Below are 17,528 nucleotides of genomic sequence, written 5' to 3' on the forward strand. Positions count from 1 at the left end.
AAAGTATTTACAAATACTGAGATTAGGAGGGAATGTAAGGATACAACTGGGAGTAGAATGAATGCACGAGTTGAATCAATACCTAATGTACATTTGAAAATGTGTCTATTCTTAGATGGTGAAAATGGATATAAAAACAAAAATGCTGAAGTTGGCTGTTGAGCCAGTAGGGGTTGGATTGTTAATAATGAATTAAGGAAGGTGTCTTGGAAGAGATGGGATTTGAGAATGGCTCTGAAGGCTGGGAGAATTGTGGTCTGGTGGATTTGAGTTGTGAGAGAGGTCCAGACCAGGGAAACAGCATGAGGAAGGAGATGGAGTCAGGAGAATCTAGAATAGTGAGAAATTGATGTGGAAGAGGTAAAGAGGGAGAGCTGAGGATAAGCGAGGGAAGACCTCTGTTCTGTTGCTGGTAGGAGTCTTTTTCATGGGGCACCCCAATCTGGTTCTGTCCTCCCTAAGGAAAAGCCCCCCAGCACCAGCTTCTTCATTGCTCCCTTCACCTCTTGGTTTCTCAGGGTACAGACGATGGGGTTGAGGGTTGGCGTGACCATGGTGTAGAAGAGGGAGACAAATTTGCCTTGGTCCTGGGAGTAGTTGCCACCAGGATGGAGGTGCATAAAGATTATGGTCCCATCGAAGATGCTCATGACCAAGAGGTGATAGGAGCAGGTGCTGAAGGCCTTTCTCCAACCCTCAGAGGAGCCAACCCTCAGCACGGACTGGGCAATGAAACCGTAGGAAACCAGGATGAAGGCTGGAGGGACAATGTCTTCAAGCATACTAAGGGTGAAGATGACAAGTTCATTGATGGTAACTTCCATTCAGGAGGGCTGGGGCCTCATAGATGAAGTGGTCCAGGTGGCGGTGGCCAAACTGAGGCAGACACATTATGAGCTTGGTGTGAACCAGTGAGTTGGCCACCCCACAAAGCTAGGATACAGCTGCCAGCTGCCGGAAGAGACTGTGGTGCATGAGCATTGCATAGCACAGGTGCTGGCAGACGGCTGCATAGGGGTCCAGAGCCATCAAAGCCAGGAGAATGCACTCTGTGGAGCCTAGGGCCAGGGAGACATAAAGCTGGACCACACAGCCCCCAAAGGTGATGGTCTCTTTGGGCCCCCACAGGTTCACTAGAGTCTGAGGGGCCAGGCTGGTGGAGAGCAGAGGTCCAGGAAGGAAAGGTGGCAGAGAAAGAAGTGCCAGGGCATGTAGAGACAAGGATCTAGATGGGAGACCACCATGATGGCCATATTGCCCAACAGACTCAGGAGGTAGAAAAAGAGTACACACATAAAGAGCACAGCTTCCAGGTGGGATTGGTCTGAAAAACCCAAGAGGATGACTCTCTCAAAGGAATTTTCCCTGGTTTCCACCATCACCCTGGGATCCTACTCCTTTACAGAGAGAGCAGGAATCTAGAGTGTGCACTTTGTGGGAGGCGTTTGGGGGATGTTTTGGGACATCTCAAGTGTCACTGTCAAGAATGACATCACTAATATCTGCCTCTTCCTCTTCAACCAAACTGCTACCACATTAATGCATTTATCCTATCCTGCCTTGATTATTGTATCTGCCTCCTTGCTGATCTCCCTGCCTCCTATGTCTCCCCACTCCAGTACTTACTCCACTCTGCTGCCCGAATCATTTTCCTTGAAATACATTCAGACCATGTTTCCCCACTCCTCAAAGAACTCCAATGGGTGCCCATCCACTTGTGCACCAACCAAAAACTCTTCACCTTTTGCTTTGAGGTACTCAATCACCCTACAACCCAGCCCGCACACTTGGCTCCTCTAAAGCTAACCTTCTCACTATACCTCAAGCTCATCTACCTTTCTGCCAAGCTTTGGCCTGGACAGCCCTCCCTCTTCATATCAGGCAGATAATTGCTTCCCCCCACTTGAAAGCCTTATTGCAGGTACATCTCTTCCAAGAAGGCTTCCCTGACTAAGTCCTCCTTTCCTCTTATCCCATTCCCTTCTGCATCATCCTGACTTGTTCCCTTCATTCACTCTCCCCACAGCACTTATGTAAATATCTGTAATTTATTTATTAATTTATTTGTGTATAATAATGCCTGTCTACCTCTCTAGACTAGTGATCTTCTTGTGGGCAGGGAATGTGTTTGTTGTTGTACTGTACTCTCCCAAGCACTCAGTACCGTGCTTTACACACAGTAAGCAGTCAGTAAATGCAATTGAATGAACAAGTGAATGAATACAGTCTGTGAGGACTATCTGTTGCCTCTCACCTCGAATCAGGGCTCAGACCTGTGACCCCTGAAAAGTCCGAAAAGCCCTCCAACTCAACTTCATCAAACCATGTCCCTCTACTTCTTCAAAGCTTTTGTCAAAAGCCACCTCCTCTAGGAGGCATTTGTCGATTACCTCCCCCCATCTTCCCCATCAGGTCCCACTAGCAACCCAGTTAATGGGATGCACATTGACAGAGCTAATGAAAAGAGCATGGGAGTGGGAGTGAGGAAACCCCAGTTTCTGATCCTGACTCTATTACTAGCTTGCTAGGAGAATTGGGGCAAGCCCCCTAACTTCTCTGTGTCCCTGTTTTTTAACCTGCATTATAGGGGATATGCTGTCTATTCTTCCTTTCTCTGAGATTGCTAGACTTTTGGGAAACATGGACTATGCCTGAACTGATAATCTTGTATCTACCCGATCTTACTAGGTGCATTATCACTCAGTAAACACTTGATAAATATCAGGTCTTCCAATTCTGTTGAACTCTCTCAGCTTTCAGCATAGTGCTTTTGCCTAAATAATTGTATATGCTTACACATTGATTGCATAACTATTAATGATTAAACTCATCATCATGAAGTTAGCCTTAAGACTGTGAAATTGTTAATAACTGAGTTATGATTGTGTAAAGGAACTTATAAAAATGTATGTGTGAAATATTCACTCCTCTATCACCAGTCTACTTACTCTCTGTACCTCATTGTAGTCTACCTCACCATTGACCCTTTACGCATATCCTCCCTCTGGCCTGGGATTCGTTCCTCCTTCATATCCAACAGACTAACATTCTCCCCACCTTCAAAGCACTATTAAAATCACTTCTTCTTCAAGAAGCCTTTCCCTTCTAATTTCTCATTTCCCCTAGTCATCCTCCCTTCTGTCTCACTTATGCAATTGCATCTGTGCCCTTTAAGCACATGATATTCATCTCCGTCTTCAGCCCCTTAGCACTTATTGCACATACCTCTAGACTGTAAGGTCCTTGTGGGCAGGGAATGTGGAAATGTGTCTGCCAATTCTATTAAATTGTTCCCTTCCAAGTCCTAACTGCAGTGGTTTTTACAGGGTAAGTACAATGATTGATTGATTAATGGATTGGAAGTGGTGAAAATTCAACTAAATTGGATTAAAGGAAAATGCACGCTACACAAAAGCAGGAATGCAAACGGAACACCTTCCTTACCAACCAAGAATATAGACAGAGCCTCCTGCCCCCCTTAGCAGCAAAGAGAGGACATAGTCATCCAAGGGTGGGGGCAAAGTAAAGGCAATGGTGATTATTAAGTTTAAATTATTAATGGAATTTATCAAGTGCTATCATGTGCCAGGCACAGTGCTAAGCACTGGAGTAGATAGTAGACTGTTAGGTTGGACGTAGTCCATGTGAAACGTAGGTCTTACAATCAATCCCCATTTTAGGTGAGGTAACTGAGGCACAGAGAAGTTCAGTCATTTACCCAAGGTCACACAAGCTTGTTGCCCATCCTTCTCCACATCAAGCAAAATCTTCTTGGCTGTAAGACAGCAGCTGGTCATTTATGGCATTCAATCAGCTCTCTCCCTTTCTACCTGTTCATTCTCCTTTCCCACTACAATCACACCCACAGACCTCACTCCCCTAATACCACCCTGTTTACTGTGCTTCGATCTCATCTCTCTAATGGTCAACACTTTGCTTTCTTTTTCCCTGGTTCCTGTAACTCTTCATATCTGACAAGCCACATTTCCCCATCTTCAAACTATACTAAATTCACCTATTCTCCAGGAAGCCTTCCCTGATGAATCTCTTATCTTCTGACCCTATTTCCCTTCCCTACTGGGTCACCTATGCCCTTCAATTCATTTTTCTGTCCCTCCAGACTGCAGTCTATTCTTCATTCTGCTGCCCAGATCATCTTCCTACAGAAATGCTCTGGGCATGTCACTCGCATCCTCAAAAACTTATAGTGGTTGCCTATCAACCTTCGCACAAAACAAAAACTACTCACTCTTGGCTTCAGAGCTCTCCATCACCTTGGTCTCTCCTTTCATTCATTCATTCATTCAATAGTATTTATTGAGCGCTTATTATGTGCAGAGCACTGTACTAAGTGCTTGGAATGAACAAGTCGGCAACAGATAGAGACAGTCCTTGCCATTTGACGGGCTTACAGTCTAATCGGGGGAGACGGACAGACAAGAACAATGGCAATAAATAGAGTCAAGGGGAAGAACATCTCGTAAAAACAATGGCAACTAAATAGAATCAAGAATAGAATCATTAACAAAATAAATAGGGTAATAGAAATATATACAGTTGAGCGGACGAGTACAGTGCTGAGGGGATGGGAAGGGAGAGGGGGAGGAGCAGAGGGAAAGGGGAAAAGAGGGTTTAGCTGTGGAGAGGTGAAAGGGGGGTGGTAGAGGGAGTAGAGGGAGAAGAGGAGCTCAGTCTGGGAAGGCCTCTTGGAGGAGGTGAGTTTTAAGTAAGGTTTTGAAGAGGGGAAGAGAATCAGTTTGGCGGAGGTGAGGAGGGAGGGCGTTCCAGGACCGCGGGAGGACGTGGCCCAGGGGTCGACGGCAGGATAGGCGAGACTGAGGGACGGTGAGGAGGTGGGCAGCAGAGGAGCTGAGCATGCGGGGTGGGCGGTAGAAAGAGAGAAGGGAGGAGAGGTAGGAAGAGGCAAGGTGATGTAGAGCCTTGAAGCCTAGAGTGAGGAGTTTTTGTTTGGAGTGGAGGTTGATAGACAACCACTGGAGTTGTTTAAGAAGGGAGTGACATGCCCAGATCGTTTCTGCAGGAAGATGAGCCGGGCAGCGAAGTGAAGAATAGACTGGAGCAGGGCGAGAGAGGAGGAAGGGAGGTCAGAGAGAAGGCTGACACAGTAGTCTAGCCGGGATATAACGAGAGCCCGTAGCAGTAAGGTAGCCGTTTGGGTGGAGAGGAAAGGGCGGATCTTGGCGATATTGTAAAGGTGAAACCGGCAGGTCTTGGTAACGGATAGGATGTGTGGGATGAACGAGAGAGACGAGTCCAGGATGACACCGAGATTGTGGGCCTGAGAGACGGGAAGGATGGTCGTGCCATCCACGGTGATAGAGAAGTCTGGGAGAGGACCGGGTTTGGGAGGGAAGATGAGGAGCTCAGTCTTGCTCATGTTGAGTTTTAGGTGGCGGGCCGACATCCAGGTGGAGACGTCCTGGAGGCAGGAGGAGATGCGAGCCTGAAGGGAGGGGGAGAGGACAGGGGTGGAGATGTAGATCTGCGTGTCATCTGCGTAGAGATGGTAGTCAAAGCCGTGAGAGCGAATGAGTTCACCAAGGGAGTGAGTGTAAATGGAGAACAGAAGAGGGCCAAGAACTGACCCTTGAGGAACTCGAACAGTTAAAGGATGGGAGGGGGAGGAGGCGCTAACCGCCCTTCTCTCTTTCTACTGCCCACCACATACACTCTCCTCCTCTGCCTGCTCACCTCCTTACGGTCCCCCGTTTGCGCCTGTGCTGCCATCGACCCCTGGCCCATATCCTACCACTGATCTGGAATGCCCTCCTTCCTCACATCTGTCAAACTAACTCTCTTCCCCTCTTCAAAGCCCTACTGAGAGCTCACTTCCTCCAGGAGACCTTCCCAGACTGAGCCCCTCTCTCCCTCTGCTCCTCCTCCCCTCCCCATTCACCCTTTTTCTGCCCTCTACTCTTCCCCCTTCCCCTCCCCTCAGCACTGTGCATATTTATTACCCTACTCATTATTTATTTGTTTATTTATATATTATTTATTACCCCACTGATTTTGTTAATGAGGTGTATATTTCCATGATTCTATTTATCTTGATGATCTGGCTTTGTTTTGTTCTGTTTTGCTTTGTTGTCTCCCCTGTTTAGACTGTGAGCCCATTATTGGGCAGGGATTGTCTCTATCTGTTGCTGAATTGTACATTCCAAGCGCTTAGTACAGCACTCTGCACATAGTAAGCACTCAATAAATACTATTGAATAAATGAATGAATTAATGTTTTGATAAAATGGGGAGGTGCAGGGGAGATTTTGGGGAGATCTCCCTGACAGTGTCAATTTTCTCAATAAAGTAGGTGGCCAGGTTAAGGGCTAGGGAGAGGGAAGGCAGGGGAACAGGGGGTTAGAGGAGAGCTTTAAACATCTGGAACAACTTGCACGGGCAATTGTCATGGGTGCCAATAAGGATGGAGAAATAATTTGGCCAGCCAGAGGAAAGGGCAGAGTAAAAGCATGTAAAGATAATCTTGAAGAGGGCAAGGTAGGCCTGATATCTAGAATTCCACCCGCCGCGTTCTGTGGCTTGCGCATAGGAGCAAAGGAAGCAGACTGTGGAGGTGATCCAGGGCTGTGGGTTAGTGGTTCAGTGAAGGAACAGGGATCAAGTCAGTTAGGTTTAATAGAGAGGTTGGTTTTGACAGAGTCAATTTGGTTATCAGTAGATTGTTTGGATATGGAGGCTAAATGGGAATGATGAGTTGAGAAAATTGGATGGGGTCAAAAGATCGGAAGCTCTGTGGGGAAACAGCATGGATTATTTATGGGGTGGAAGTGTGTGGAAGAGAAGACACATGAGGAGGCTTTGGTCAGATAGAGGTATTTCAGAGTTGGTGAAAGAGACTATGCAGTCCCTAGCAATGATGAGATCAAGCGCGTGTCCAAGTTGGTGAGTGGGTGAACTGGGGTGCAACAGGACATCAGTGGGGTGGAGGAGTAGTAGAAAGTAGGCAGTGGAAGGATCATCAGGAACATTTACGTGGACATTAAAGTAGATCAGTGTAGGAATGGGGAAAAAGAGAAAGAATGTGAGAAAGGGATCAAAGTGGTTCAGAAAGTTAGAGGTGGGGCCTGGGGGCAGTAATGACTGTGACATATCTGGAATGAGTGTCAGAGGCGGATGATATAGGCTTTAAAGGAAGGCAAAGACAGGGATGGAGGAGGCAGAATGGTGCAAAAGTAGCTTGGGGGCATGAGATGGAGCAAACACCTCCACCTTTCCCAGAGTCTGGGGCAATGAATGAATGAAGATGAGGCTCCCTTTACAGAGAGCAGCAGTGGAGACCATGTCATCTGGAGAGAGCCAGGTTGCAGTGATGGTGAGGAGGAGCAGTGACTGGGTCAGAAACCCATTAAGGATGTTAGGGAAGCTCCCCCATGATGGAGAAGGGCTTCCACAAGCTGCGCTTGGCTGACACTTTGGGAAGAGTGGCTGGGAAGGGAACAGAACAAGGGGTGGGGGGGGTTGGATGGGAGCTAGCTGCTGGGGGCGGTAGAGGAGGATGAAGGGTGGTGCTGGGACAGGATGACATGGATAAGGAAGGGGAGGAGGTGGGGACTGAACAAGGGGTAGGTAGAGATTGTCTGGAGGATGGGAGGAGGGAGGTCTGGGTTGGGCTGCTTGGAGGGTGGGAATTGAGGGGTCATGGTGAGGTCAGAGAAATTTGAGAATTAGGTGAGGTAATCAATACAATAAACTGCTTAATCCCATGATGACCTGAGGAGAAGCTTGGGTTTTTGAGAGCTGATCAGGGATTAAGTATCAGAGTTCTGGTGGATAGACTGTGGGCAATGTTCTGATGGCAGATGAGCTGGTTCTGCTGACACCACTCAGCTCAGTGATTTCAGTTTCCCTGGGCAGTTATCTGCCCCGTGCGACTGTCTAAGGTCCACTCCAGTTGGGGCCCGTTGGTGGAGAGATCTCAATGTCCTTGGGCACGTGAACTGAACTCTACTGAACTCAATTCACTTGCTCCCTTATTCTCTTCATCGATCTCTTACCGCTAACCCACAGCCTGGAATTACCTGCACAGTCCAGCGCCTTTGTTCTTGTGCACGAACTGCAAAGTGCTGCTGGTGGACTTCTAAATATCCCACTGACTTCATCCATTTCAAATTTATCCTTGTGTACTTTAACTCTTCCCTCTCCTCTGCTGCCTAAAATTATTTCTCCACCCTTATTGTCACCCATGCCCATTGCCCTTGCCAGTTGCTCCAGACATTTAGCTCCCTGCTCAGGCCCCCATCCTCCTGCTTCCCCCATCCCTTGCCCCTAATCACATGGCCACCTATTTAATTAAGAAATTGACACTATCAGGTATAATGTCCCTAAAATCTCCCTTTACCCTCTCTCAGTCTCTCCCCTGTCCTGCCCCCTCTTCAACTCTCCCATCTTTCCCAGCAGTATCTCTGGAGGAGATCGCCTCCCTTCTCTCAAAATCCATAGCCTCCACCTGTGCATCTGACCCATTCCTTCATGCCTTATCAAAATGCTTATCCCCTCCCTTCTTCCCTTCTTAACAGCTGAACAGCTGAATCTTGGCTTCACTGACAACCTTCCTCCCCTAGTTCTCCTCCTATCTTTCAGGCCACTGATTTTCAGTCTCTTTCATGGGCTCCTCCTCTGCCTCCCGCCTAACTGTGGGTGCCCTCAAGGTTCAGTTCTGGGTCCCCTTCTTTTCTCCATCTACACCCACTCCCTCGGAAAACTCATATGGTTTCAAGTATCACCTCTATGCTGATGACACCCAAATCTACAGCTCCAGCCCTTATCTCTCTCCCTCTCTGCAGTCTCGCATTTCCTCCTGCCTACATCACTACTTGGATGTCCTTCCATCGCCTCAAACTTAATATGGCTAAAACTGAATTTCTTTCTTCCCACCGAAACCCTGTCACTTTCCCATCACTGTTGACAGCACTACCATCCTTTCTGTCTCACGAACCCATAACCTTGGCATTATTCTTGGATGCCCTCTCTCATTACACCCATATATTCGAGCCATCACTAAATCCTGTTGGTTTTACTTTCACAACATTGCCAAAATTCACCCCTTCCTCTCCATACAAACTGCAACTTAATTACTGCAAGCACTTATCCCACTCTGCCTTGCTTATTGTGTCAGCCTCCTTGCTGACCTCCCTGCCTCTGTCTCTCCCCACTGCAGTCCATACTGCATTCTGCTGTTCAAAACATTTTCATTCAAAAACATTCAGATCAAGTTTCCCACTCCTTAAGAAACTCCAGTGGTTGCCCATCCAGAGAAGCAGCGTGGCTCAGTGGCAAAAGCCTGGGCTTGGGAGTCAGAGCTCATGGTTTCGAATCCCGGTTCTGCCACTTGTCAGCTGTGTGACTGTGGGCAAGTCACTTAAGTTGTCTGTGCCTCAATTACCTCATCTGTAAAATGGGATTAACTGTGAACCTTACGTGGGACAACCTGATTACTCTGTATCTACCCCAGCACTTAGAACAGTGCTCTGCACATAGTAAGCACTTAACAAATACCAACATTATTATGCACCTCCATATCAAACAAAAATTTTATGCACCTCCATATCAAACAAAAACTCCTCACCATTGGCTTTAAAGCACTTAATCACCTTGAGCTCCTCAAATCGGCCAAACATTCATTCTTCCCCCCTTCAAAGCCCTACTGAATGTGCACTTCCTCCATGAAGCCTTCCCAGCTTAAGCTCCCTTTTCCTCATCTCCCCATCCCTTCCAGGTCACCTCGACTCACTCCCTTTGCTCTTTCCCCCTCTCCCCCAGCTCCACAACATTTATATAGTTATATATGTATATATTTATAATTATATTTATTTATATTCATGCTGTTAACTTGTTCTGTTGTCTGCCCCCCTCGCCCAGACTATAAAGCTCATTGAGGGCAGGGATTGTCTCTGTTAGTAAATTGTACTTTTCATGTGCTTAATACAGTGCTCAACACACAGTAAGTGGTCAATAAATACTATTGAATGCAGGCAGTGTACATTAACTGTCATGGGGAAGTGGGGATAAGCTGAGGATGAAGTAAGAAGAAGAAATTGAAGGAAAATGGAATTATCATTTTAGAGTTCCTGAGAACTATGCTTTACTTTCTGGGAAAGAGGAGAGTCCAGAACTTTACTAGATCAGACACACCAGTGTTTCCTACTCTGGCAATCAGGACTCTCCCCTCCTTTCTTAACCCTCCATCTCCCCGCACCCCTTTGCTATTTTAAAGAGGACTTCCAACAGGGAAGGGAGTTGGTTCCTTCCATGGAGATATCTCAGATTCCCACTCCAAGCACTGTCACAACAACAGCAAGTGACACAGTAATGGCACCCCTGAAGAGAGATGAGCTCAACCACCTTGTCCCTATAATTGCTGCTCTGGCTGCATCCCTCCAGAACAGAAAAGCTAAGTCTTTTTCTGCACAGAATTGCGTGTTGGGAGAATAAACTTCAGGTGAGTGTGTCATTAAGTGTCAAGCTCTGTGCAACATGGAATGGAGAGGGAGAATCAGAGGGGGCATGCAGCCTGGAAGCAGGGATAAGGAGACCTGCGGCAGTGAGAGCCCTGGGGCAGTGATGAAGTGAGAAAAAGAAATGTAAGGAAAATTGTATTATCATTTTAGAGTTCCTGAGAACTATGCTTTACTTTCTGGGGAAGAGGAGAGTCCAGAACTTTACTAGATCAGACACACCAGTGTTCCCTACTCTGGCAGTCAGAATTCTCCCTTCCTTTCTCCGGTCCCCCTCCACTCTCCCCACCCTCTTCCCTCAACCTGGCCTAAACTCTTTTTCCTGTAATGATTTTTGGTGATTTTCATTCCCAGAAAATAAGATTGATTAACTTCTACCTCTAATCCTACCCATAGGCCCCACCTACAATTTAGAGGTCTACCTAGAGATCTTCTAAATGTTCCTGCTGCTTTTTTGGCAATAAAGATTCCATATCCTGGGTTTCCTACTTTTACAGAAACTTCCTCATCCAATTCCTTCATTGAAATTTCACATTTTAGTCAATAATACACCAGCATCCATCCTGGTCCTTTAGACCTCAGTGATAGTATTGCCATTTACTTCTGACTGCCTCTTTCTACTCTCCCACATCCTAATCTTTGCTCACACCCTTCCTCCTTTCTTTAATACCCGTCCCCTTCAAAATATCCAAGCCTTTACCTCTTCTCATTTTCAAAGCCCTCCTGAAAATCCATCACCTCCAAAAGGCATTTCCTAATTAATTTCCCCCTTCCTATATTGCTTCATTCCACTGTCGCCCTAAAAAATTTATGTTTACATGATTTAGCACTTACTGTAGTCTCACACTGCAGTTTTGTTTGATATGGAGGTTGATAGGCCTCCTAGAGATTTTTGAGGATGGGGGTAACATGCCCTGAACATTTCTGTAAAAAGATAATCTGGGCAGCAGAGTGAAATATGGCCTGAAAGTGGGGACAGGTAGAAGATTGGGAGGTCAGAAAGGAGGCTGTTATGATAATCTGGTCAGGATAGGATGAGAACTTTTTTCCCCACTTCAGCCTTTCTGTACAACTGTTTTTCTATATTGGCTAAAGGTTTCTCACTCTTTCTTACTTCCTCTTTGCCTTCTTCCTTCCCCACCTTTATCTCTGTTTACTTCTTTTTTCTCAGCCCCGACCCTGTCTTTTCTATTTCATTCCACTGTGTTATGGATCTTCACATAGAAATAAACCAATCACTTCTAAAATTCTTAAAACACTTTGTCATCTCCGTAAGTATTGGCATAACTCCTTCTGTTTCCACCAGTTTTCAAATACTGAGCTTTAGGTTCTCATTCATCTGTAAAGTCATTTTTTCCTGGAAGCTTGAAGATGCCCAAGCTGGTTGTTTTATCTTCTCTCCTTGTAGTCATTGTAAATACATTTATTCCCTCTACAGATCTTACCCCTTTCTATTTTAATCTGACATCATTTTAGTGTCATTATCCACTGTAACAATACACTTTCACTCAATTAATGCTATTTGATTGAACACTTACTGTGTGCAGAACACTGTATTAAGTGCTTGAAAATTATAATACAGCAATAGAGACAAAATCCCTGCACAAAACGGGCTCTCAGCCTGGGGGAGGGGTGGGGTGGGGTGGAGTCAGGCATCAATATAAATAAACAGGCATCAATATAAATGAATATAATTATAGATATATACATATGTGCTGTGGGGGGAAGCACAACGGGAGTGAGTTATGGTGATGCAGAAGGGAGGAGGAGCTTACAAAAACCGGGCTTAGTCTGGGAAGTCCTCTTGGTGGAGGTGTGCCTTCAGTAGCACTTTGAAGGGGTGAAGAGTGACTGTCCAGAAGATTTGAGGTGAGAGGCAGGTCCAGGCCAGAGGTATGTGGGCCAGGGGTTGGCAGCAAGACAAGCGATATTGAAGCACAGTGAGAAGATTAGCAGCAGAAGAGCAGAGAGTGCAGATTGGATGTAGAAGGAGAGAAGGGAAGTGAGGTAGGAAGGGGACAAGGTGATGGAGACCTTTAAAGCCAATATTGAGGAATTTTTGTTTGATACAGAAGTGGATAGGCAACCCCTGGAGATTTTTGATGGGGATGGGGATGTGACATGCCCTGAATTTTTCTGTAGAAAGATAATCTGGGCAGCAGAATGAAGTATATTCTGAAGTGGGGAGAGGCAGGATGTTGAGAGGTCAGAAAGGAGGCTGATGCAGTAATCCAGTCGGTATAGGATGAGAGATTGTACTAACGTGGTAGCAGTTTGGATGGAGAGGAAAGGGTGGATCTTGGCAATGTCATGAAGGTGAAGCCGGCAGGCTTGGTTGACAGATTGGATAAGTGGAGTGAATGAGAGAGAGGACTCTTGGATGACACCAAAGTTGCAGGCTTGGGAGACTGAAAGGGTGGTTGTGCTTTCCACAGTGATGGGAAAGTTTGGGAGAGGGCAGGGTTTGGGAGGGAAGATAAGGAGACTGCCACTCCTGTGGACCTTCAAAGTAATGTTAAGGTCTAAAGGCCTTGCCCGATTAAGTTCTCTTTTCCCAGGCTCCCTCTCCCTTCTGTGTCATCTATGTACCTGCATCTGTGACCTTTTAGCATTTGATATACACACTACCCTCAACTCCAAGAGCATCTATACACACTTCTTCAATATATATTATTATTTCTTTATGTTTATCTCTCTTTCCCCATTTCTAATGTCAGCTTATTGTGGGCAGGGAACATGTCGTGCTAAGTCTGTTGTATTGCACTCTCCTGAGTCCTTAGAACAATGCTCTGCACATAATAAGAGCTCAATAAATTCCATTGATTAATTGATTAATGGATCGATAATGAAAAAATGAAATAGGAAATCCTTACCTGTACTCTGATTCAAATTTTTTCCTGTGGGGTCACATGTGCACATTTCAGAAGATGGAGTGATGCTTGTTTTTCCCTTCTCTATCCACATTGCCTACTATGCAGGCTTTGTGGGCACTTGCATGTTACATACTTTGGTATGTCCATCCCAAGGAGTCTATTGCTACATAATATCCATATTACACACTGTGCATGTCTGACTGGTACAGTAATAATAATAATAATATAATGTTGGTATTTGCTAAGCGCTTACTATATGCAGAACAATGTTCTAAGGGCTGGGGTAGACGCTGGGTAATCAGGTTGTCCCATGCGAGGCTCACAGTCTTCATCCCCATTTTACAGATGAGGGAACTGAGGCCCAGAGAAGTGAAGTGACTTGCCCACAGTCACACAGCTGACAAGTGGTAGAGCCAGGATTCGAACCCATGACCTCTGACTCCCAAGCCCGGGTTCTTTACACTGAGCCACGCTGCTTCCCAAGGGCACAGTACAAGGGTACAGTAAGGGCACAGGTTCATCCAATTGGTGGTCAGCTTCACCTACATCCAAGCTAGGTGCCAAGTCAATATCCAATTGGTGCCAGGAAACCTCTTTCAGTACTGTCTGGAGGTCTCAATAGTATTTTGGACACAATCCTGCCATTTTTCTGGGAAGCTAGTTCCACTAGAAATCTGAACCTCCTTGAACATGGACACCTCAACCTTTTACTTTATGAGCAATTACATTCTTCTTTCAATTTTTCTCTCAAATAAATAATACCTTTTTTTGACCAAGAAAACTGGAATCTATTATCTCTTAAATTTAAGCTTTTACCTCATCTATAGATGTTTTATGCTTTCAAGTCAATTTTGTGTACACTTTCACCAATTGCCCTTACTCTGTTAAATTGCACAATTATTTAATTAACCCTCTAATCCCACATTAATCCCTTTAGCATCAATATTTTGGGCAATTTGCTCTTAGGTTGATATTACCCTGTGTTACTAACAGTAGCTGTAGCTGGAGTATTCTTTTTAGTTCTTGAAATAAGTACAAGATCTGCATATGTATAAAATTTTAACTTCACTTTAAAGAAGTTCTAAATGTATTGGCAAAACTGATTGGCACCTATGTCATAAGAGGGCATGGCAAGCAGCATAGCCAACTGGATAAAGCGTGAGCCTGGGAACCAGAGGATTTGATTTCTAATCCTGGCTCTGACACTCACGTGCTGTGTGACCTTGGCCCAGTCACTTAACCTCTATGTGCCTCAGTTTCCTCAACTGCAAAATGGGGATTCAGTATCTGTTCTCCCTCCAATTTATACTGTAACCCCATGTGGAAAAGGGACTGTGTCTAAACTGATTAATTTATGTCTTCCCCAGACCTTAGAACAGTGCTCGACACATAGTAAGCACTCAAAAAATACTATAAAAAAAGAAGCTTTTTCAGTTCCCTTCAGGATTATCTGTATTCTCCAGTCTGGTCTGTTTTCATTAAATCTTATGTCTTTTTACCACAGGGAGGCAGTGTGATCTGGAGGAAAGATCATAGTTTGGGAGTCAGAGTTCCTGGGTTCTAATCCTAATTCTGCCACTTACCTGCCAGCTCACCTTGGGCAAGACACTTGACTTGCTTTGTCCTCAGTTTCCTCATTATTAAAATGGAGGTTCAATAACTATTCTCCCTCCTTCACAGACTGTGAACCCAGTGACGAATAGGGATGTATCAGACCTGATTGTCTTATACCTACTCTGGCACATAGTACAGTGCTTGACATATAGTAAGTATTTTTAAAATACCATTATGATTGTTATCAAAGGAGAGGCAGCATGCTCTAGTGAAAAGTCCAAGAAGTTTGGAGCCAGGAGATCTAACTTCTAGTACAAGCTCGGTCTCTGGCCTGCTATGTGACCTGGAGCAAGTTGTTTGCCTTCCCTAAATCTCAATTTCTTCAACTGTTAAATAGGGATGATGATGATATCTGTTTCTCCCCACCTTCCAGGGATATTGTGAGGATAAAATGAGATTGTTGATCTAAAAATATTTTGGAAAAAATAAAATTGCTATACAAAAACAAGGTATCATCATAATACTGATGGAAATCCAAGGTTGTTATTTTCCTTGTGCATTTTACTATGTTTGATTGTGATGCTATCATATTTAATTGATATTACCAACTGCTATTTTTGGTTCTTGATATTCTATTTCATAAGGAAGCATTTCAAATTCTCACTCTATCACCTGGGGTCTTGATTGATCTAATTCAATCTATTTCTGATAACATTTGGCCACATAGCCTATCATGGTCCTTTTGCATCAGCTAAAATTAAGTTCAAAGACTTGATATATTAATGGTTTCTTTAATTCAATCAATCAATTTATTGAGCATTTAGTGTGAAGAGCACAGCACTATGCACTTGGGAGAGTATAATGTAACAAAGTTGATTGATACATTCCTTGCATGCATAAAGCTTACAATCTAGAGAGGGAGACAGACATTAATGTATAAATGAATAAATTGTGGATTTGTACTGTAAACCTCTGCTAGACTGTAAGATTGTTGTGGGCAGGGAATGTGTCTGTTAATAATGTTACATTGTACTCTCCCAAATGATTAGTACAGTGCCATACACACGGTAAGTGCTCAATAAATATGATTGATTGATTTACATAGTTGCTGTGGGACTGAGGGGGGGGGTGAATAAAGAGTGCAAATCCAAGAACAAGGGCAACACAGCAGTAGGAGAAGAGGAAATGAGGGTTGAGTCAGGGAAGGCCTCTTGGAGAAGGTGTGGAGAGTGACTGCCTGACAGAGGTAAAGTGGGAGGGCATTAATTCTAATTCATTTGCATCTAGTAGTTATCGTCATGTGTCCATAATTCTTGTTTCAGATGTTATGTTTCTAATGAGAGAATTTCTGAATATTTCAAAATGTCACCTTCAATTTGATTTTTAAAGGATTGTTATGCTGTTAAGTAGGTTGGAAAAGTTGTGTAAAGGATCTGAAGAATCACTTTCCTGGTAAGTCACAGAAGAATTTAAAATGGCTTATGTAAAAAACAATCACCTAAAAATCATAATAAATGCCAAACAATTTTCTATCAGTGGCATTATGCTGAATCCATCTGGGTCCACAGGATCCTTGGATAAAATGTTTGCTACTGTTCTCTTTCACATGTGTACTATTGTATAAAGATGCACAACTTGATATTCTTAGGGTTCCCTTCTAATGCCCTAACTTTTCCTCTAATACCTCATTTTGGAAGTCTTATCCTCTCATTAATTTACTCAAATGTCTCAGTCCATTGCTACTGTAGCTTGTACAAAAACAGTATGTCCTAGTGGACAATCAATAAATATTATTACCAAATATGATTATCACTTCCACCACCACTACAACCACATTCAAACATCATTAGGGATCACTTTTCTATTTGTGTACTATTAGGTGAACAATTATATGCTTCCTAAAATGGAGATCAGAAATTCTCCAGCATCATGGGATTTTATAATGGCAAACTCTGACTTTTGATTTATGGCCCATTTTCTTCCTGATAATTCCCAATATTTCCTTGGACTCTTTGGCTTCCACAGCCAGTGACGATACAACAATCTCAGTAACAAGTTGTTATGTGAGAACTCGGAACCATACCTTAGTTGTAGCTCAGATTATTTTTCCATAGACACATTATTTAGCATTTGTCCATACTGAAGATCATTTATTGTTTACTCCATTCTTGGGACCACTGAGAATATGTGCACATGAAAATGACATTCACCAAGTGTAAAAGTTTAGTGTCACCTACAAACTTGGTGATTGCCTTGCACATTGCCTCTCCCAGAACATTCAGAACATTCATGGATATTTTAAACAATACCTCCTATGGTCTCTTTGGCTTCCAGATAGTTTAAGATCAAATGCATGTCTTATTTTTGTTTGGAAAGGTTGAATTCATTCACCTTTCTGCCCCTCCCCATGTGGACATCATCCACATCTGGAAGTTGTTATCATGCAACATTAGTTGGGGGTGGACTAGAATAGAGAATTTGGCCATCATGTTGAAAGGCACATTTCAAATCATCCTCCTTGAGTGTTTCCAATTCTATCTAGCAAAGGTGTGCCATTTGGGGTTTCTCTTTAAGGTATTCTGAATTCTGCAATTCTGAAGAAGTCAAGAAA

The 17,528-nt window shown here is 44.3% G+C and overlaps 1 pseudogene; it reads right to left on the reverse strand.

Annotated features, from left to right (window-relative positions):
- Positions 1–425: 425 nt before the first annotated feature.
- On the reverse strand, positions 426–1,379 carry LOC114815468 (annotated as a pseudogene).

The sequence above is a fragment of the Ornithorhynchus anatinus genome, chromosome 12, assembly GCF_004115215.2.
Source record: "Ornithorhynchus anatinus isolate Pmale09 chromosome 12, mOrnAna1.pri.v4, whole genome shotgun sequence".
Classification (NCBI taxonomy): domain Eukaryota; kingdom Metazoa; phylum Chordata; class Mammalia; order Monotremata; family Ornithorhynchidae; genus Ornithorhynchus; species Ornithorhynchus anatinus.